The sequence below is a fragment of the Protopterus annectens genome, chromosome 9.part0 (assembly GCF_019279795.1).
Source record: "Protopterus annectens isolate FY-2018-M chromosome 9.part0, PAN1.0, whole genome shotgun sequence".
Taxonomy (NCBI): domain Eukaryota; kingdom Metazoa; phylum Chordata; order Ceratodontiformes; family Protopteridae; genus Protopterus; species Protopterus annectens.
Genome location: NC_056743.1, coordinates 1,266,492,574 through 1,266,515,848, shown reverse-complemented (window position 1 = coordinate 1,266,515,848; position 23,275 = coordinate 1,266,492,574). Strand labels below are relative to the sequence as shown.

General features: G+C 42.6%; 1 protein-coding gene and 1 non-coding gene across 2 annotated transcripts in view; one reads left to right on the top strand and one right to left on the bottom strand.

Annotated features, from left to right (window-relative positions):
• Positions 1-23,275, top strand: part of LOC122811987 (carabin-like) — a 1,241,323-nt gene that overhangs the window by 726,657 nt on the left and 491,391 nt on the right. The window lies entirely within an intron of this gene.
• On the bottom strand, positions 18,989-19,061 carry TRNAA-UGC. The gene has a single exon. It is a non-coding gene; the product is annotated as a tRNA-Ala (tRNA).

The window sequence follows — 23,275 nt, the reverse complement described above, 5'->3', positions numbered from 1 at the left end:
CAGTCCCTACATTACAAGGCTTGAGTGATGTAGCCGGAGAGGCACCTGATTGCCAAGGAAAATGGAAATCAGTATACTGGGATAAAGGATTACTGTATAGAGAGTGGACCCCTGAGGAAGGGCTAGAGGGTGAGAAGATACATCTGTTGGTAGTGCCCAGAGTCTACCATCTGGAAGTTGTAGCCATAGCCCATGACATTCCCTTTGCTGGTCATATGGGCATAAAACATACAAAGAGACACATTATGCAGAACTTTTATTGGCCTGGGATTTCCAGGGATGTTACAGGGTACTGCAGGACCTGTTAGCAGTGCCAAAAGGTAGGCAAGGCAGGAGATAAACCTAAAGCTCCTTTGATGCCTTTGCCTGTGATTGAGGAGCCATTTCACAGGGTAGCTATGGATATTGTGAAGCTTCTGAGTATCCCAAGTTTCACAGGGAAGAATTATATCCTAGTGGTAGTAGAGTATGCTTCAAGGTACCCTGAGGCAGTGGCTCTGTCCTCCATCGAGGCAGAAAAGGTGACAAATGCTTTGTTAGAGATTTCCAGCAGGGTAGGTTTCCCAAAAGAAACACTGACTGACAGAGGTGCCAATTTCATATCATACTTGCTGGCTTGTCTGTGGAAGCACTGTGGGGGTGAAGCACCTAAAGACCACCCCCTACTATCCCCAGACTAATGGTCTACTAGAGAGGTTAAACTTTACACTAAAGACCATGCTATGGGCATTTGCAGACCAGTTGAAGAGGGAGTGAGGCAGATACTTGCCCCATCTGTTTGTTTACATTGTGATGCCCTAGGAATCCACAGGTGTTTCACCCTTTGATTTGCTGCATGGCATAGGGTGAGGGGACCTCTAGATTTGATTCACGATGAGTGGGAGGGAGAGTGTGAATCCCACAAGGATTCTGTTGTGTCATATGTCCTAAACCTCAGGACAAGGCTCAGGGAACTCAAGGTCTTGGCCCAGGAGAACTTGGCAGAAGCCTTACAGCAGAAAAAGGAATGCTTGAGCTAGAGAGTATGCTGTGGGACAGCAGGTTATGGTTCTCATTCCTGTTAGACACAATAAAGGTGCAGGCAACCTGGGAGCGATCGTTCAAAGTAATAAGGAAGGTCAGCAATGTTAGCTACATGGCAGAACTGCTAGGCAGGAGGAAGGGGCCCAATTTTAATCATGTTAACATGATGAAACCTTACCATGACAGAGAAGCCCTTGTGTTAAGTATTTTCAGTCGATGTCAGGAGGAGTCTGAGGAGATCTGGTGATGATCTCCTCAGTGAGGCTCTGACTGACACCTCAGTGGAAGGGGTAGCACTGTCCCAGCAGCTATCCCCTACCCAGGTTTGAGAACTCCGAGAAGTGTAACAGGAGTTTGTGGACATGTTCATTGGGAAACCAAGGTGTATCCACCTTGTGCAGCACCATGGGGATACAGAACCCCAAAGGCCTAATAAGCAGGCTCCTTATAGGGTGCCTGAGAGAGTCAAACAGATTCTGAGTTAGGCGTTACAGGAAATGTTGGAACTAGGGTAATCCAGGAGTGCAGCAACACATGGGTCTCCCCAGTGGTGCTGGTATCAAAGAAGGATGGCAGTACCAGGTTCTGTGTGGACTACAGGGAATGAAATAGTCACACAGAGTCAGATGCTTACCCGATGCATTGGACAGATAAAGCCCTAGAGCAGCTGGGTGTGGCTAAGTATCTTACCACTATTGATCTTACCAAGGACTACTGGCGGTTGCCCTTGACTCTCAACGCTAGAGAGAGGCCAGCCTTTGTGACTCCTTTTGGCTTGTATGAGTTCACAAAGGTGCCTTTTGGGATGAAAAATGTCCCAGTGACTTTCCAGAGGCTGGTAGATCATATCCTAGTAGGAGTAGGAGATTTTTCCCTTGTGTACCTGGATGATATTGCCATCTACAGCCATTCCTGGGAAAAGCACCTTCAGCATGTCAGGGAGGTGCTGGTCAGACTACAGAGAGCAGGGTTGACCATTAAGCCCAGTAAGTTTCATGTGGGTATGGCAGAGGTCTCCTACCTGGAGCATAGAGTGGGGAGTGGTAAGATCAGGCCAGAACCTGCCGAAGTGGAAGCAGTTCAGGCACGGCTTGCCCCTGTTACCAAAAAGCAGGCGAGGGCATTCTTAGGCACAGCAGGGTACTACAGAAAGTTTGTCCCCAATTATAGTACCATAGCTGCTCCTGTCACAGACCTGACAAGGAAAAACAGGCCAGATAAGGTAGTGTGAAACCCAGCATGTGAGCAGGTATAGTCCAGGTTACAGCAAAGTGTTTGTTGTGCAGGTGGATGCTTCAAACCATGGGGTGGGGGCTGTACTCAGCCAAATTCCTCAGACGGAGAAGAGCACCCTTTGGTATATCTCAGCCGTAGGCTCAACCCAGGGGGGAAAGCTATGCAGCTATAGAAAAGGAATGTCTAGCCGTAGTGTGGGCACTGCAGAAACTTCAGCCTTATCTGTATGGAAGGAAATTCACTGTAGTTGCAGATCACAATCCCTTAACATGGCTACATTGAGCCAGCCAGAAAAATGCAAAGTTACTAAGGTGGAGCCTAGGGTTGCAGACATATAATATGACAGTGCAGCACCACAGTGGGGTTAGCAATGCCAAGACAGATCAGCTGTCAAGACAGAGAATGGGGTAAGATATTCCCAGATAGGGTCATCCCTCTCAAGCAATGTTTCTAAATGGTCATTTGAAAAACTAGTTTGAGTATTTGAGGGGGGAAGAATTGTCCTGTAAGGAGATTCTGCCAGCCCAGCTGGCTGGAATTTTGTAAATAACTATATGTCATTTGTGAATATCAACATCATTTATACAGAAGTGTGACAAAGGGAGATACTGCCAGCACAGCTGTCTGGAATTTTGTAAATGGTTATGTGTCATTTGTGAATGTGAACATGCTTAATGTAAGATCCTTGTATTACAAATGTATTAGAACCATATGTCTTATATATGCCAAACTAGGTTTGTACAGACATGTGTGTTGACATATTTCATAAAGTACTGAGCTTAAAGCTGTATCCACAGTGTGCCCTGCTTGAAGAGAACAGAAATGTACATGCACTATTGTAACTGTTTAGATGTATATGTTTTAACAGTGGAAACTGGAATACAGGTGGTTAACTTCAGTCCAGTAAAACTTCTGAAAAATAGCTGAAATTAAATTAATTTATGGCAGCTACAGGCACATTGTCTGTGCTGAGAAGTTTCCTCCATTGTCTTGGAGGTGTTTTATTGTTTTATGACTTCCAGGATCTGCCTTAGATCTGAGGAAAATCCCTTGTCTATTTATTTTCACAGGTAGATGCTAAATGCTACCAGTTGCCATAAATGGTTGTTTTTGAGCCTGGGAACTAGGAGTCAGATGACAAGAAATGATGTCATTCTGCAAGCTATCCCAGCAGTAATATTTGAGATATTAATTTAAGAAGTCTCTGAGAGAGAGACTCAGCATTCTGTATTCTGTCTTGGACCTGACAATATCCATTCACCACACACTTGCCTTGCTCTGAAGTAAGTTAACTAGAGTATAGTAATTAGATGTTTTTCTTTATTTATTTGAGACTGTCCTGCAATGTTGTTTTAAATATTTCCTGTGATTTTGAACTCTGATGTAACTGTGACTATATACTGAGTATTTTCTTGTTCTTTTATTTTTAAATATAGTTAAACCTTTCATTGTGGATGATTAGCCTTGAGATATTTAAGTTCTGAGACTATTTGCATATTTATTTGATGACACTGTGTAGCCCACTCCTGATAGTCTTCCTCTTGGTCAAACTACCATTTATATTAATAGTAACATTACGCAGTAAGATTGGACACCCTTTCTGAAGGAACTAAAAGTAGCTGATAAGGAGTGGCTAGTGGGAGTGATAACTACTTTATAGTCTGGGTAGAAGAGGGCATAGCTAATAAACCTATGCCAGCCTTATGTGTAAATCCAACCTCAAAGAGTGTGTGTAAGCTACTTGGGCAGAGACATGAAGTATTGGTCGGACAGAGAGGGTGCTGGAGGTTTTGGCTTGGCCACTCAGCTGAGATCTCAACTCTATAGCTGTCCCAGTGAGAAGTCTTACAGGGGATCTAGAGAAGGAGGGAGAAACCAGCCCTGGACTGACTGTGGTCTCTTTGTGCTCTTAGGGGAATTACACTTGATGCAGGGAGCTGCATCAAGAAATACTGTGTATGTAACTTGTCATCCTCTTAGTGTATGTGCCATACTGCTGCCAGTGGTGAGGATTGAGGCTCCTTGATTACTGGTCCACTGGTGGTTCATCACATACCCCATTGGGGGTTTTTGCTTATCCTTTTCTTTTGCATTTGTGTTGTTGTGAGGTTTCATGTTATCCAGTAAATGCCAGTGTGGGAGACAAGATTCCCCATAAAGACTGTCATGAGCAGTGTTTGTGTTGTTTAGGTACTTCTTATGACTATACATACATGTACTATTTGTCAGGCTTTTGTTCCAAGATCTTACATAGTCATCTTTCATCCCTAGCCATCTATCTAGAGAACCCATATTCCCAGGTGAGAGTGTGTCTGTAAATCAAACCTCAAAGAGTGTGTGTATAAGGTACTTGGGCAGAGACACAAAACATTGGTTGAACAGAGATGGTGCTGGAGGTCTAGGCTTGGCCAGTCAGCTGAGATAACTACTCTATAACTGTGTCAGTGGGGAGTTTTATTAGAGATCTGGAGAAAGAGGGAGAAAACAGCCCTGGACTGACTGCGGTTTCTGTGTGCCCTTAAAGGAATTGCACTTGATGCAGACAGCTGCATCTGGAAATATTGTGTGTGTAACTTGTCATCCTCCCAGTGTACGTCCCCCACTGGTGCCAGTGGTGAGGATTGAGGCTCCTTGATTACTGGCCTAGTGGTGGGTTGTCGCATCCCCCACTGGGGTATTTTGCTTATCCTTTTCTTTTGCACTTGTGTTGTTGTGGGGTTTCTTGTTATCCAGAAAGGGTAAATGTCAGTGTGGGAGACAGATTCCACATCAGTTATACATCCTACACTATTTCTCAGGCTTTTGTTTCAAGACCTTACATAGTCATCTTTAATCCCTAGCCATCTATCTAGAAAACCAGTGCTAAAGCTTTTAGCAAAAGACACTATACCTTCCCAGTCTGAGGGTCAGCCATCTTCAAAGAAGAAGGCCAGAAAAGACAGGTCAGAATTTTCGGCTATGCCACCTCCGCTAGACATTTCTCTTGATGCTGGTGAAAGCCCAGAGGATCAACCATTTCTTGTGCTGGATTCCTCTGCTGTGACCACTTTCAAGGTAGGCATGGATCCGGCTTCTTGCACATCCTCAGAGGCCTTGCAGACAGTCACTTCTTGCATTCAACTGGAACTGCGGCTGATTATCACCAAAGGGCCTAGTCAGGTTCCTCAGATACTGGTGAGGGAGAAAGTGTCACCTGCAGTAATTGAGTGTATGCTAACGTCAGAGCCTTCTAAGTTTTATATGGTGGACGTACCCATAAAAAAGAAGCAAAAGACAAAATATATACCTGCTCCTAAGGACCCTCAATGTGAATGGCAGAATTTTACACATCTTGTTCAATGCTCTTATGGCCTTGATGCCTCCTAAGAGGGGTCTCTGTCTTGGCTCCACCTAGGTCATCTTCTCCTCTCAAGAGGACTAGAGAACAGGATTCTTCTGAGGAAGAAGAGGATTCTGAGGAAGAATCTCTGGATCTTTCTACTCAGATTCCTTCCCCTTTGGATTACAGTTGTGAGGAAGAGGTGCCTGCTAGGCCTGAATCTTATTTTGAAGAGATTTCATTTGGGGATACTATTTCCAGGATGATGGAATTCTTTAAATGGGATTGTGCCCAAATGTCTGAATTCAGAGAAGTTATTATGAGATCCTTCATATGGAGTCTCCTAAATCCACTGCTCTTCCTCCTGTTTTGGCTGCTTTATTGAATGAATTTTCTTCTGTGCCTCAGGCCCCTGACTCACAGTCATCTGCTCCTAAAAAACCTAATCAGTTTTATAACCTGCTGACCCTTTGGTGCTCTCTGTGGTATCTGACATGTCTTCTAAATTGCTGCCTTCTACCAAGCTTCTTCCTTCTGATAAGGACAGCAGGACTATGGAAAGGCTGGGAAAAAAGGTTTATACTCCAGCTACCCAACCTTTTGGGATGTTAATTATCAAACTCGTATGACCAGATATATTTTGGCTTTCCTTTGTCAGGCTTGCCAGGGTATTTCTGACTTTCCTGATTCTGAGGGAAATACTTCTGCCTTGTTCTTGTTAGGGACTTCTTTACAATTAGCTCATCATTCTCTTAAATGTGGTTATGATGCAGCAAATGTTTCTTCTAGGGTTGCTGCTTTTGGTTCTGTGTTGAGGAAGTATTCCTGGCTATGGTTTCACTCTCTGGCTGATGACATTAAGGCTAAGTTGATGGATGCTCCTCTGGACAACAAATTTTTGTTTGGTCTTGCTGCTGATGGTTTGTTCAAGCTCCTGCAGGAAAAAGGGAAGGAGTTACAGGACCTGAAACATATTTTTGTTTCCCCTCTGCCAAAGTTTCAGATAAACTATCCCAATAAACTGACTTTTGTTAGAAGGCAGTCTTGTCCTTCTCCTGAAGGTAAAAAGGGTTCTTGGAGGGCTCCCCTGCTAAGTATACCCAGGTCCCTCCTTCTCAGAAGCCTTCCTTTCCAGATAAACCAGGTGCTGTCTGACTGCCCATTTCTTCCCAGCCACATTCCTGTTTCACACAATCTTTCTTTGTCTCTTCCTATTTGGTTAAGCATAACCCAGGCTTTCTGTGTTCTTTCCATCATTCACCAAGGGTATTTCATGGTTTGGAAATCTCTTCCCCATTTTATGGGTATTCCTCAACCATCTTAAGACCAGTTGGATTTTTTTCCAGAGGTGCTTCAGGGTTCTTTGACTCAAGGAACTATTCAAGAGGTTCCAGTTTCTCAAAGGGGGAAAGGGTTTTATTCCAGAATGTTTTGGTCCCCAGGAAAGATGACACTTTGAGACCCATTCTGGATCTTTCTGACTTGAATACCTTTCTGAAGGTTCCTTCCTTTCAAATGTTATCTCTTCAGCCTTTGTTACGTATGCTGCTTCCTCAGGCTTTTCTGGTTTCTCTGGATCTCAAGGATGCTTACCTCTATATGTGTATTCATCCCTTTTTCAGGAAGTATTTAAAAGTCTCTGTTGCTTCCTGGCATTTTCAGTTCTCTGCTTTGCCCTTTGGTCTCTCTGCTGACCCAAGGGTATTCACTAGCTCCTGTGATTGCTTGTTTGCAGGCTCATGGGCATTCTGGTATTTCCTTATTTAGATGACCTGCTTATTCAAGCCTCCTCTCCAGAGATTCTTTTATAGCATCTTCAGTTTGCCATCGCTGTGTTGCAAAACCTGGGGTTCACTGTAAATTTTCAAAAGTCTTTCCTGTCCCCATCACAGGACCATGTTTTTCTGGGATGCAGGATGCAGATCCTTCCTATGCTCGCATCCCTGCCTCCTCCCAAGGCTTTAACTCTGATCTCCTTTTTTCAGTCCCTTCTTCCTCTGGCTTTGATTTCAACCAGGGAATTTCTGAGAGCTCTGGGATTCATGCCATCCAACATCCCTATGCCTCCCTTTGTCAAATTGTACATAAGGAAGCTTCAGTTGTATCTAAAGTCAGTTTGGCATCAGCATTCTCATCATCTAGTTTACAATTCCTCTTCTTCCATGTCTCAAGTTAGAATTTCAGTGGTGGATTCACCAACTGATTTTGAATCCAGGGCTCCCCTTTCAACCCCTACTTCCCTCTCAGGAGCTGTTGACAGGGGTTGGGAGGCTTCCTTCGGACATCTAAAGGTGCAAGGGCTCTGGTCTGCTCAGCAAAAGAAGGTGCACATTGATATCAAGGAGATGAGAGCTTGTCTGTTGATTCTAACTGCTTTCCGTCATCTTTCTTTCTCCAGAGCCCCTAAAGATCTTTACAGACAACACCACAGTGATGTGGTATGTCAACAAGCAAGGGGGGATAACATCCTGTCTTCTTTGCAGATTGGCATTTCTGGTTTGGGAACTAGCTATTCAGTACCAAGTGACACTTTAGGCAGTGCACATTCCTTCAAGTCAGAATTTTGTGGCAGAATCCCTGAGGTTTGTAACACAATCTCATGAGTGGATGCTTCACAAAGATATGATCTGATGTTATCAGATTTCATTATAACCTCAGTTTCTGGGTTCAGATCTGATCCTGGGATCCAACTCAGCTGTTACTAAAGCTCATGGTAACTAAAAAGCTCTCTAGCTTCTCCCTTACCCATAACGCACCAAACCCTAACATACTCCAGATCTCATTGACCACTTTTCATGAAAGACTTGGTTGCCACTTTTTTTTCTTTTTATAGTAAGAATGGCTAAGAAGGAACCTTCTGGCTTCAAAAATTTTTTGACGTGTGGGCAGAAGTTTTCGGATGACCTCAATCTTTGTGTCGATTGCTTAGGTCCTCAGCACCTTCAAGAAGACTGTTCCATCTGCCACATTTGACAGGGGCACAGGAAAATAATTTTCTTGGGTGGAGAAAGCCAGGGTACCTTTTTGGCTAGGCTTATATAGGCCCTAGGGTTAATAGCCTAGTACCTACCTATGAAGCTATGAACAAATTTAATCCACATGCATTAGTGGATAGAAAAAATAAATTAATATCGAAAGGAATGTTACTTTCTTCCTTTGGGGAAACTATTGCAGGGGCTCAGTCCCCCAAACTGTAATCCAAGGGGATGAAATCTCCTGCTCCTTCTACTTCCTCAGCTCTGTCTTCCAAGCCTTCCAGGAAGAGGACTAAGTCAGATTTGAGGAGATCTCAAACCTTTTCCCCCTCAGATCCAAAGAAAAAGGGTCATCTACATCCTCAGATCTGACTACTCAAGATCCAATAGTTTTACCTAGGACTTGATATTCCCCATCGGTTGATCCTGTACCTTCTAGGCTGAATTTCCCACTTCTAGAAAGGTGCCATACAAACTCACCTTCCCTGGCATCATCTCACTCATCCAGGAGTTTGACTGAAGAAGACATGGTTCAGATGTGGAGGAATTTTTTCTCAGTGCAGATCCAGAGGGATGTGTTATCAGGTCCTACCATTTCAGGTCAGGAAGACTGTCCATCAACCACTCCACCACCTCAGACTCCTTCTCTGATTCCTTTGATTGCTTCAGAGCCCTTGGATCTGGGTCTTCCAGTCTGTCAGGCTTGGATCTGAGGATGATATTATCATCAGATCAGAAGCTGACTGTGAGTGCCCCTGCTCCCTCATCTTTGGATATGGAGGACACTTGGAGCTGAAGCTTCCCTGTTGGATCCAAGGTGCTTCAGTTAACTCTTAAGGTTTCAGAGCTGTCTCTGAGCCTTGGTGCTTCAGCACTGCATAGCTCAGCTCCAACTTCCTCCTTGGATGGGATTGCATTCGGGGTGGGAGGAGACAACAGTCCAGAAGCCTGCTTTCTCGGCTCCAAGGTCTTGTCTCTCTCTGGGGCGATCTGCCTGAGAGATTTTTCTCTGCTTTGACAGTACTGATGCAGCCACACTCTTCGGATTTCTAATCAAGTTCCAAGATGTCTCTGCACTTGGAGCCTCATCTTTTGATGCCACAGGAACAGCCAGCCCAAGACCTGGAGACTACCCAGCAGGGTTTTGCTGTTTCTTCTGACACCTCCCGAGAACATCCCACTGAGGAGGTCCCTAGGAAGAGAAAGTGTAAGAGTAGGCACTTAGACTCTCCACAAGAGTCAGTCACTGAGGATACAGACTTCAATGAAGCTGAAGAGTCCCCACAATCACCTCCAGAAGATGTCCAATTTGGGGACAACCTTGATATCCTGAAACAGAGAGGTAGTTGGACCCCCTAGCAACCCTTCACCTGAGGAGTCAGTATTTCTGGAGGCTTTTGGAGCTGACCAATCTACTTCCTGGGTTAGTCCACCTGATGACAAGCTCATTGATTTAGTCTCTCAGCGGGCATGTAAGGAGTCTGATGCAGTTGAACCAATACCCAAAGACCAGATAGGATTCTAGCTCCACCAGCATGGAAGGAATTTTGGGATAAAGGGGTGCCCATGGATGTCATGGTCATGGTGGTGCCACCAAGAAGGAACTTGCTGAACAAAGTTCCTCTATTCATCCCCCTAACAGGGAGTCTAGGGTGATGGACAGGTTTGGGAAGTGTGTCTACACTTCAGTAATCTTTGTCCATAGGCTGCTGAATTATTTGGCACATTTTATTAGTTGCAAAGGGATTTGATCAAAAAACTCTCAACTTCCCTTTTGAGAACCATTTCTGCTGAGGCCCAATCATCTGTGGCTTCTCAACTGGCTACCCTACAATCTATCTCAAATTCATCCATGAGACGAGCATTAATGCACTCCCCCTTTGAACCAGCAGCTAAATGTGACCTTAAGTTTCTTACTTGGAAAACTGTCTTTTTAGTAGCCATTACCTCAACTAGAAGAGTTTCAGAACTTCAAGCCTTGTATTAAAAACCTCCCTACTTGATTTTTCATAAGGATGGAGTTACATTATGAACCAATGCAGCTTTCCTTCCCAAGGTGGTGTCAGAATCCAGTATCAATCAATCCATTCATTTGCAGTATTCTTTCCTAAATTTGCAAACAAAGGTGAATATATGTCGCATTTATTGGATGTTCATCGACTGTTATGTTTTTATCTACACAGGACAAAAGAAATCAGAAAGACAGACTAATTGTTTATTTCCTTTACAGATTTGAAAGTGGGTAAATCAGTCTCAGAAGTAATGACTGAATGTATTTTTTATCTGTAACAAATTGGGTCTTACCTTAGCTAAACCTGAAAGAGCCCATTCAACTAGATCCATCACATCTTCAGTATTTATATCCAGGGTTTCCATGGACAACATACATGCAGCAGCAACTTGGGCAAGTCCTCATACCTTTATCACTCATTACAAATTAGATCTTGCCCAAGGGGTAGAGCATCCTATGGTTCAACTGTGCTTAGGAATATCCTTTCTTAGAGTCTACCCAGGGTTTCAGGTAGCTGGGGACTCTGTCCCAACAGCTGAGAATAGAATGAAAATTGACAACATCAGATAAAGAAGTTATGTATTCACCATAGTGTTCCATCTGTGTCATCCATTTTCATTCTTCCTTAACTTCCCGCCCACCAAACCCCATCCTTTGTTTCTACAAACATCTGGATGAATGAGATATTATAAGGACACCACTGTCCTTTTGACTGAGCTCCTAATATAGTTTCCTCTATTCGACATATAAACTTTTAAGTATCCATTTGTGTATGCATGTTAATAGATACCACTTCTGGTAAAATCAGCAAAATAGAGCTGAGGTATGTTAGGGGTTGGTACATTATGGGTAAGAGAGAAGTTTGAGAGCTTTTTGGTTACTGTGAGCTTTAGTAACAGCTGAGTTGGATCCCAGGATCTGATCTAAACCCAACAGTTGAGGAAGAATGAAAATGGACAATATAGATGGAATGTTGCGGTGAGTACATAACTTCTTTTTTCCGAGCATTATCCACCAGTGGGGTATTCCTCAAGTAGATCTTTTTGCCTCCCTTGTGAACAGGCAACTTCCTCAGTTTTGTGCCAGAACACCATGTCCTCTGGCCTGGTAGGTGGAAACCCTGTCTTTTTCATGGAAGGAGATCTTTCTTTATGCCTTCCATCACCTTCCTCTCATTTCAAAAATCCTGTGCAAAATAAAACAGGATGCTCCCAAACTCTTGCTGGTGACTCCTTTTTGGCCAAAGGCAGTATTGGTTCCCTCTTCTTCTGCATTTAGCCAAGGGCAGTTCATCACAAGTTACCTCACACAAGACAAGGAATCTCTCATCCATCCGCACCTCTTCACTCTTCATCAGGCACTGTGGATGTTAGGATTTTGATTCCCTATAGGCACCTTTTTTTTCTGAGGACAGGCTTCGGGTTCTGTAGGAGGCCAGGAAATCCTACTTGTCCAAGTGGAAGAGGTTTTCTGTTTGGTGTCTTTCTCGTAACCTGAACTCAGTTACTGTTGATGTTCTTTTGGTTCTCTCTTATTTGTGTGCATTGCTCAATCCTGGGTTGGCATATTCTTTTATTAAAGCCCACCTCTCAGCTATTTCTGTTTGTCTGCCTTTAGCTCTTCCTTTGGCCTCTAGGTTTGAGGTCAAACAGTTTCTTAAAGGTGTCCTTCGTATTAGACCTCTCAGAAAGCTTGTCCTCCTTCCTGGGTTCTTAATTTCATTTTGGAGAAATTGGCACAGGCTTCTTTTAAGCCTGCAGCTTCAGCTTCCTTACAACATAGTTCTTGGAAGACTGTTCTTTTGTTAGCTCTTACTTCTGCCACACAGGAGTCTGAGCTTCAAGCCCTTATGACTATTTCTCCTTATTTAGTTTTTCATAAGGACAGAGCATCCCTTTGTACTAATCCTTCTTTTATGCCTAAGATGATGAATGAGTTGTCTCTTAATCAGCCTATTCATTTGCCCACTTTTTTCCCTTCTCTGCAATCCACTTGTGGGCACGTGTTGCACCCTTTCGATGTGCATAGACAACTCAGATTTTATTTGGACAAAACTAAAGCTTTTTGAAACTCTGATCAGCTTTTTGTTTCTTTTTATCCTAGATCATTAAATTTGAAGGTTTCCAAGCAAACTATTTTCTCTTAGATTTCTAAATCCTTTTCCTTTTGTTATTCTTATCATGGTAAGAGCCTTCCTTGTATGGTCAAGGCTCACTCTACTAGGGCTGTGGCTTCTTCTTGTGCTTTTTTCAAGGCTTTGAATACTAATTCTATCCTTGAGGCAGCTACCTGGACTTCTGTGCATACCTTTACCAAGCACTACAAGTTGGATGCCATATCCAGGGCTGGAGCTAGTACTGCTAGAGAGATTCTTCATGGGTTCCTAGAAAGCTCTGCAGGCCCATCCTCCTCCCTGTCATCTTCCTGAGCTTTTACACTCTTCCTCATGTTAAGAATACTGCAACAGTGAAATGGAAGGACATAGTGTGTTGTGTAAGATTTTATCATGACAGTAGATGTCCTTCTCTTCACTGTTGCAGTATTCACTCCCTCCCTTCTCCCCCTGGTCCTTTGTCCTTCTGGAAGTGTATGTTATCCTCTGGTATCCTAGAGCTGGCATTCTTCCTTGGGCTCTCAGTTCTGAGGTTGATACATCCGGACGTTAACTTTATGCCGTATACCTAGTGTGGGGAACATATGTGTAATGTAATGGGATATCCTTAACAACCTAAATGCTTTGGTATACTGGCCAAATGTCAGGCCACCCTTGGCAGGGGATCCCTCATGTTAAGAATACTCCAACAGTAAAGAGAAGGACATCTACTGTCACGGTAATATTTTACACAAGTCTACTTTACTGCTCAGTCGACATAATTTCCCCAATTTACCATGCAAAGGGATACCCAATACTCAAAGTTACAATCGGCAAAACATGCCAAACAATGTAATCCTGACATTTGGGAAGTATAAATGGTGGTCGCAGTAGGTGCATCTCAGTACACATTTGTGATGTGCTGAGTTGTAAATTTAATATGTACTAATGCTTGCCTTTAGGAAACTATCTTACATGCGACAGCCAAGTATCAATCTCTGTAATCACCAATCTTGTCAGTTCATATTAAATGAGTCTCAAATGTTCATTCCAATAGAATTACTTTTTGTTTGTTGAAGCTGTAGGGCTTTCTACCACATTAAGCTTGCTTAACCTAAAATTATCTGAAAATAATATTTCCATTGTATTGTACTAGCAGCCAGTTTAACAAGTGTTGCAGAAGAGTGTGTGCGTATATTCTCATAAACTATTTTTTCATTTAATGTATCTTATTTCAATAAAATGCAGTATACAAAAAGTTGTAATCTGACACGTACTGAAATAATATGACATTACCAAAACAGTAGTCAAATTTGTGGTTACGTTGCTGTTTGTGGATATAAACCTGTGGTGTAAAGAAATTTTACTCTGTCAAGTTTAGTGTTGGCATTTTTTAATGAATGAATTATAATCAGATCATAATGCTGTCATTCACCTTCTCAGTACCATTTTTGTGGCAAGGATATAGAATATATCGGTATATGTATATATGTTTGTGTGAATGTATGAAATTATATGTATGTACTTGAAATAAAATACCGGAATATACACTTCACCATGGTATTTATAAAAATGATACAACAGCTACAAGTTAGTACTTTCATCCTTCATAGCAACAGGATTTCATTAGACATACTTTGCATATGTATAAGTTTTAAATAGCATAAAATCACATGATCACTCATTCAATTATGCATTTACTACTGTTCTCTTCATTTTAAGGTGGACTAAAACAAAACCATCTTAAAGTATCCTTCTGTTCTTTATAACACGTTTCAAAGAAATCAACTCATTTAACCCTGGCTAAACATTAGCTGCTAGTTTTATTTGCCAAAAACACTTCCTTCAAATCTAACTAATTTTCTACATCCCTCTCCCAAGATTCATTACACCACCTTTTCCAAACAAAACCTTTTTAATAATAGGTTCATAGGTAGGTACTAGGCTATTGGCCCTAGGGCCTATACAAGCCTAGCCAAAGGTACCCTGGCTTTCGCCACCCAAGAAAATTATTTTCCTGTGCCACTGTCGAGCAAAGCCACAGGAGTGATCCACGGGGTGAATTTCCTATCTTCCGTCCAATCATCAAGATTTTTCTTGAAGAGTGCTAATGAGGAGCTTTGTTTGATATAGATAGGTAGTTTGTTCCAGAGTATGGGAAGTCTCTGGGACAGGAATCTATCCCTCCAGCATGTTCTGTTTATTGTGGTGATGAGGTTTAGGTCCCTAGATCGTGTAGCTCGTAGGGATTGGGATTTCTTTAAGTGGAGCATGTCTAAAAGCTCCGGGTTTGACATAGCTTTGTGTGTTAGGCAGAGATCGTCTCTGAGTAGGTGAAATGCAACGGAGTAAAGCTGCAGTTATTTGAGACAGTCTGCATAGGGCATCTCTTTGAGGCCGGTAATCCTCTTTGTGAGGTATTTCTGTGGCCTTTCCAGTTGTTGTAGATGTCTTGTGAGGTACATACCAAAAGAGGCATTGTACTCTATAATGGGTCGAATGAGTTACGAGTAGAGGGGAACAATGACCTCTTTTTTCCTGGATGAGAAACCTTTTGTTATGAGGAGTGCCACATAGAAGGATTTCCTGACTACTGTGGCAATGTGATTATCAAAGGAGAGACTACTGTCCACCTGTGTCCCAAGGTCTCTTATCACACTTTCAGTGTTAAGTAGACTACCACCTATGTGATAGTTCATGGGTACTGAGTTTTTACCAAAAGGGATGACAATGCACTTTTTGGCATTGAGCTTGAGGCCATGGCTTTGACACCAGGCATCTGTCTCAGCAAGACCCTTTTGTAGGATGTCCACATCTTTTGGAGTTTTGATTATGGCTCCTAGTTTGCAGTCATCTGTGAACTTCATTAGCCAAAGACCTTCTGTGTTGGCTTGTACTTCAGAGAAGTAGATACCAAACAGGAGAGGACCCTGGACTGAACCCTGTGGTACTCCACTTGTCACTGGTCTGAAGTTTAATTTGGAGTCTGCTACTTTCACAGTGTGGGCTTTGTCAGTGAGCCAGTTGGCAACCCATCTTTTGGCATATGGATTTATACCTAGTTTAGTGAGTTTATCTATAATTCCAGAGTGGTGGATGGTGTCGAAAGCCTTGGCGAGATCTAGATAGGCTGTGTGAACCACCTTACCCTCATCTACGGCTTTGGTGACTGCTTCAAAGAAGTCTATCAGGTTTGGGAGACATGATCTGCCTTTTACAAACCCGAACTGGGTGGGGTCCTGAGTTTGGAGATTACCAATGTCATTGTTTATAAGTTCCATGATGATACGTTCCATAGCCTTGCAGACCAGGCTCATTTGGCTAATGGGGTGGTAGTTTCCGTGGTCTGTGGTGGCTCCCCCTTTGTGGAGTGGGATAACTGTCGCTGTGCGCCATTCAGTGGGCACATAGCCTGAGGTGAGGCTATGATGGAACATGGTACTTAGGTGGGGTGCCAGTTTGTTCTGTAGTTCATGTAGAACACAGCCTGGGATGTCATCAGGTCCCATGAATGCGGTGTTCTTGGCTTTGGATAGTGTGTTTTTTACCTGTGCAGTCGTGATTACAGGAACTTTGCATTCTTCTGGTATAGAGAGGGGCCCTTTAGGGGATGACAGGGGGGGTAAAGTTAGCACTGAACCTATCTGCCAGGATGTTGGCAATATCAGTTGGTTCTGTATATTTAGTGCCATTGTGCTGTAACTCAGAGCAGATCTGAGTGTTGCCATTGAGATTCTTGACATAGCTTTAGAATGATTTGTGGTTGTCCTTAGAATCAGTGCCGATTTTGTTTTCATAGCTAGCTTTGGAGGATCTTATAAAGGATCTCAACTTCTTACTGAGGCTGATCAGGGAGCTCCTCCACTCATGGGATTTTACTCTCTTTTGCAATAATTTCGTCCTTCTGTTGTACAGTTTGTTTATGGCAGGGGACCACCAGATTGGCTTCCTTTTTTTGGAGGATAGCATCTTGGTTCTGTTAGGGATTGCACAATCCTTGCACTCATATAAGTGCTTATAAAGTGCATTTGTGTAGGATTCAGCAGTCATACCTCTATTGTCCCGTCAGCATGGGTGTCGTGAAGTTTGCCACTTCTGTCTTAAGAAGCATGAAGTTGGCTTTGGAGAAATTTTTTACTGTGGTTTCCCTAATGGGGGGTGGGTGAGGGATGTGGATGTCTAGGGTGATTAGCTTGTGGTCGGATCTGACCAACGAGGACTTGACCTCTGGTGTGGAGCACTGGTTGCCCATGTTGGTAATAACCAGGTCTAGGATATTGCTGCCCCTGGTGGGGGTGTGGATAAGTTGATCCATGGCATTGGAATTTATGAATTCCAGCAAATGTTGAGCACAAGAGTTGGTACACGAGTAATTTTCCCAGTTAATGGTGGGGTAGTTGAAATTGCCTATTATTAGGGTGTTTGGTTGAACCCTAATATTTTCCAGTGTATTAAGAAATGAGGAGTGGGAATCCTGGGGCATGGTGGGGGATCTGTAGCAAGCTACAATTTGGATTGCAGTTTTGCCCATAGTTAGTTTCACCTGGATAACCTCGGATGCATTATGCTGAGCAACTAGCCTGGAGGTGTGGATATCCTTAATGAATATGGACACACCACCACCTTTGATGTTCCGATCCAGGTTACATGGCCGAAAAGTGTGGTATGGGTTATAGCCTGGTAGTGCAGGGGTGCTGTCTGGAGCCTTGAACCAGGTCTCAGTCACTGCGCAGATAATGATGTTCTCCATTTTAAAGAGTGCCTCGAGTGAGTGCATTTTGAGATTTAGACTTCTAGCATTGAGTAGCATTACCCTCAGTTTTTGCTTGCCTGTTCCTGTTACGGTGGTGAATTTGTCATTTGAACATTGCCTAAAAAAGTACTATAGGGGCGGCAAGAGCCTTAGCCAGTATCCGGAATCCCAGGGGCGACAGGTGCAGGCCATCTCTGGCAAAGCATCGTGGTCTGTCTACCATGTCATCCCAAGCAGACAAATACTGGATCCCCTTAGAATGACACCAGTAGCTTAGCCAATTGTTGGAGTCAATCATTTTGTCTTTGTACTGCACCATCATTCTGGATGATGGCAGAATGCTACTCAGGGCTAGGGTCATTCCTGCCTGGGCTACAAGATCAGAGAGCTATTCAATGTCTCTTTTCATGTAGTCCAGGGAGGTACATCTCAGGTCGTTCACACCAACATGGACAATGACAGAGTCATATTTGTACTTGTTGTGGAGAGACCTGAGTGCATGGGTTATGTGGCAGATCCTCTCACCCGACAGGCAGCTGACAGTAACCTTGTCCTTGTTTAGCCTGGTGAGTGGGACATCAGTGTGCCTGACTTACCTATGACTAGTGTGTTTGATACATTGTTTTGCCTTATTGGATGTGGTTGAGTAGCACACTGAGTCTGTGGGCTATGTGTCATTTAGGTTGTGTTGGGGGGTGGAAGTTGCTTGCATTTCTGCTTTGGAGGTCTCTGTTGCTTGGGCAGATTATTACCGAGAGCCTCTGTGAATGTTTTTGTGTTTCTATGTTTGTATTTTGGTGGTGTAGATTTAGTGAGACTAAGTGAAAAGTGTGGTGTGGTGCAAGTGTTTACCTTCTCCTCTTGAATGTAAAGTTCAGTCTTGGTTGGAGAGAGCATTACCTCCAGTTTGGCTAGATAAGTGCATCTCTCACAGGTTGCAGTGTTGGGTGGTAGGAGGAGAAGGCTGTCTGTGTACATGAGGCCATTTCTGCATTGCCCCAAGATGCCAGGGTTCATCAGATAGACAGGAGAGAACACTAGGAGCTGACCCTTAGACATGCCTGAATAAAAAACTATTTTCCTATAGATAAGTGAGGAAAGTGAGTACAAGATGTTTTTCTCTAAGCAAGTGAGTAAGGTAAGTGCAAAAACTGTTTTCCTCTAGGTAATGAGGAAGGTTTAGTGCTATAGCAATTAGTAGCTTATTTAGTGCTTACAACAAGTTCTGAGCAAGTGCTGAGCCCGAATAAGCAAATTCAAGTGCTAAAACTAAGAATCTGCATCTGCACTAGACTAGTTACAAGAAAGAAACAAGTGCAAATGCGGCTTTCAAATCAGAAAGTTGAGAGAGATGGAAAAGATTGCCCAGACGGCCAATAACTACAATTTCTGGGCCAGAACCACTCCTTATGAGGTAGACAGGTTGCCTAGTGCTTACCACTCCCACTGCCAAGCTAGAAGGCTTCCCTCCAACACAGAAAGGCTGGGTGGGGGGGGGGTTCAGAAGCTTGCATACAGTCCTGGATACAGCAAATCTGCATCTGGACTACACTAGTTACAGGAAAGGTAAAGAAGCCACAGGCCCTAATGAGATTTGAACTCATGACCCCTGGTTTGCAAAACCAGTGCTCTAACCCCTGAGCTACAGAGCCAGACATATATTTGGGCTTTTGTCCCCCCCCCAATAAATTTTGGCTTTTTGCAGATTTTTTTTTTTTTTGTGCTGCAAAGTTCAGCGATACAGCTGAGTGTCAAGTAGATTTTAAAAGAAACTGAAAGCTGCAGGGGAACAAAAGTTTAGTGTTGCTTATGCTGAGTCTGCTTGCATTGTTAATAGCACAACAGCTAGAGTATTTGGTTTTGATGCAGAAGGTTGTGGGTTCTACTCCCACAGTAGGTAGCTGCATTGTTGATACTGTACTGTGTTGTAAAGGGGGTGGATGCTGCAGCCCTTTTTGGCGAAGATACCTAGTAACTATGAACCTGTTATCAGTTTGCTATCCATTGCCTATTGCAATATTACTGGCTTATCATTTTTTTAATGCAACATAGGCAATTTATTCCTCAAGGGCAATGGGCACTTTATTTGTAGATGAAACAGTGAAACAATGAAATATAAAGCTGTTTGCTAGCAGCAACCTCTTCATTAGTTACAGATCTCTTTAATGTGAAATTATTTAGATGACTTTTACTTCGGAGATTGTGCACATTTACTGATAATGGTGGACTGTAGAAGTTTGAGTAGACTTTTATGATGGAAATGTTCTGAACTGGACAATTTTGTCATTATTGGTACATGCATTTTGTTTCATTGTTTACTGGAAAAATGTTCTGAAGTGGGCAGTTTTGTCATTATTGGTGCATGCGTTTTGTTTCATTGTTTACTGGAAAAATGTTCAAAACAATAAATTTAAAATGCCCTTATAATTTAGTACAATCAGGGAGGTGTATCAAAGAGCACATGTATGTTTCATGTGAAAGGAGCCTATGATTTGAAAACAGCCCAGAGTTAATCTTTATCTGTCACTGGCAAAATGTATTTTCTTTGAATATGGGTTTCAATGCTGTTTCAGTGAATGTGAGTTTCAAGGGCAAAGAAATTTTAATGCTAAGTCTGTTTTTTGTTTGCTTTGTTTAGCAGTTGTCAGTGTTTGTGCTGTAAAATGCAAAATAAAACTTTCAAATGAAGTCCAAATCATCATAGAAGTAAAGCAGTATGCACATTAGTGTTTATGGTAAATGGGGTGAAATAGCCAAGCAATGGTTCATTGGAATGGCTGCAGGGGGGAGGCTCCATTCGACCATGATTTTGTGAGGGGGAAGTGCGGCAAACTCAAAGACAGCCCTGGCTGAACTATACCTCCCAGCTGTCCAGATTTTCACAGAATGAATAGATTTTTGCTTCTTATTTTTGGTTTGTTCCTCATAAAATTTGTGGTTTTCTGGCAAATCATTTAGGAATTAAGTCACTTAATAATGACAGACACTGAGTTTCGGACTTCATAACATTCAGAAAAATGCATGCTAAAGTAAGACCTGTTATTCTATCAACTGTCTCAATTTATACAATTTTAGTACTGTTTATGTTCCCCCGATATATTTGGCCTTGTCCAGATTTATTGCATTAACAGGTTTCCAGAACCTGCCCTTGCCATAACCCTACCTAGTCTTCCTTCCCTTTATGTACCCTCAAAAGGACCATACTTAGTACCTCATTACACCTCTCTCTCCAATGTGTCTACTATGCATTTGGACAATTTTATACAAACAAAAAATGTTTATTGTTGACCTATTGAACCATATCAATGTAAAATTGTTACTTAGCTTCTTTTTAATTCAACTTTAACTTTATGCATGTAACCCAACATATATGTCAATCGTTTTGCTATAACTGCTACTATATCGATATTGTTTAAAATTGTACTTGTTTTAAAATGTATTACTGGAGCTTTTCTCCTCGGGTCTCCACTGAAAATGGGCCACAAGCCCAGTTGGACAAACCTGGTTAACAAATGTCAATAAATAAATAAAAATAAATAGGTTGTGAGGTACATGCAAATAAATTGCTTTATAGAATTAGGCATAGCCAAACCTCCAAAGTGTCCCCGATTTTGGCTCAAAATGTTGCTCTTTCCCTAATAATCCCTCCGCAAAATAGCAATTTTGGAAGAAAACGTGGAGGGTTTACAATTAAGAAATAACTGTAATAATCAGAGTTATAGATTACTTTTATTTCAGAAATGCATGTAGATTCTTTTATTTTGTCAGCTGCTCAAGTTAGCACTACTAATATTAAAAATGTGTCCCTTCTTTGACAGATTCCCAGCTGTATTGTGTGGCTATTTTATATTTTTGCATCACATTTTTGGTCCATTATTCATAAAATTGTGTTTTTTGGCAAATTAGTGGAAAAACATTAAAGAGTGAAGTTAGAAAATAATGACAGACATTTGAGTTTCAGATTTCATACCCTTCAGAAAATTCATACTAATGCAAGACCTGCTATTCTATTATCGTTCTAAGTTTATAAGAGCAATGTTTAAAAATTTTACTTATTTTTGGGCCTTTGTCCCACTTCTATGTATGCCTTTGTCCAGATTTCTTGCTCTGAGGTTGAGAGGTATGACAAATGTGTCAGGGCCATCACAGTCAGCCAGAGACATTTTAAATTGTGACATACTTGTTGCACCCCACTCCCCCATGTAGTGATTCTGGATGTGTCCAAGCAAGGCAAGGAGCAGTTATGCAGTGAAAATGTGCACAGTATCCCCCCATCCAAGGTAGACACAAGTACTACAGTGGCTTTTCATCTGTCCTTGATTTTGCAGAATGTTCTGGTTTCTGTCATATTTTTATACTGTTGATTTATGCTTATTATTCTTCAGAAAGTGCCTGTTGCTCTATGTTTAAGTAGCAATGCTTTACTGATTCATAGGTTCATAGGTTCATACTAGGCTATCTGCCCAAGGGCATTTATAAGCCTAGCCCATAGTTATGTGGCTTTCGCCACCCCTTTAGTTTGAATAAAAACTATGCCTATCATTTTTCTGTGCCTCTGTCAAGCAGTGACACTGAAGTAATCCCTGGGGTATATCTGCGATCTCCCATCCATTGGTCAAGATTCCTCTTGAACAAGGCCAGCGAGGTGCTCTGCCTCACATGTACCGGGATTTTGTTCCACAGCATAGGGAGTCTCTGGGTGATGAATCTGTCCCTCCAGCACGTTCTATTTATAACCGTGTCAAGGTTTAAGTCTCCGCCTTGTGGTTCTGAGGGATCTAGATTTTTGAGGTGAAGCATATTCATCAAATCTGGGTTTGACATGGCCTTATATGTCAGGCACAGGTCACCTCTGAGCAAGCGGTATGAGACTGAATAAAGCTGGAGTTCTTTCAGTCGGGCAGCATAAGACATATTTTTGAGACCCTTTATCCTTTTGGTGAGGAACTTTTGGGGCCTTTCAAGCTGCATCAGGTGTCTGGTCAGATACATTCCGAACGGGCCATTGTACTCAATCATAGGTCTAATGACTGATGAGTACAGGGGACGATGACCTCCCTTGATCTAGATGTGAATCCCTTCATGATCAGGTGGGCGATATAGAAGGTTTTCCTAACTACTTTAGCAACATGAGTGTCAAACGAAGACTACTGTCAACTTGGGTCCCCAGATCCCTGATGACTTTTTCTGTGCTCAGTGGATTGTCACCTATATGGTAGCTAGGGGTAACCTTGTTTTTCCCGAAGGGTATGACTATGCATTTTTGGCGCTTAACTTCAGGCCATGGCTCTGGCACCAGTTATCCGCTTCTGTGAGGCCCTTCTGGAGGATATCTGTGTCAGATGTGTTTTCGACTATGGCTTCAGTTTGCAGTCATCTGCAAACTTTGTCAGCCATAACCCTCCTGTGTTTGCTTGTACTTCAGAAAAGTAGATGCCGAACAAGAGTGGACCCAGGACTGAGCCCTGTGGGACACCACTTGTGACAGGCTTTGAGTCTGACATGGCTCCAGCAACTCTGACCCTGTGGGTTCTGTCGCTTAGCCAGTTTGCAACCCATCTTGTGATGTATGGGTTTACATTCAAGCTGATGAGTTTTTCGATTATACCTGAGTGGGGTATTGTGTCAAAGGCCTTGCCAGGTCGAGGTAGGCTGTATGGACTGCCTTCCTCATCAATGGCCTTGGTGACTGTCTCGAAAAAGTCAATCAAGTTTAAGAGGCAGGATCTGCCTTTGACAAAGCCAAACTGGGTTGGATCCAAAGTCTGCAAGTTCCCTATGTCTTTATTTATGAGTTCCATTATGATCCTCTCCATGGCTTTGCAGATAAGGCTTGTCAAGCTAATGTGGGCAAGGGGTAAATTTC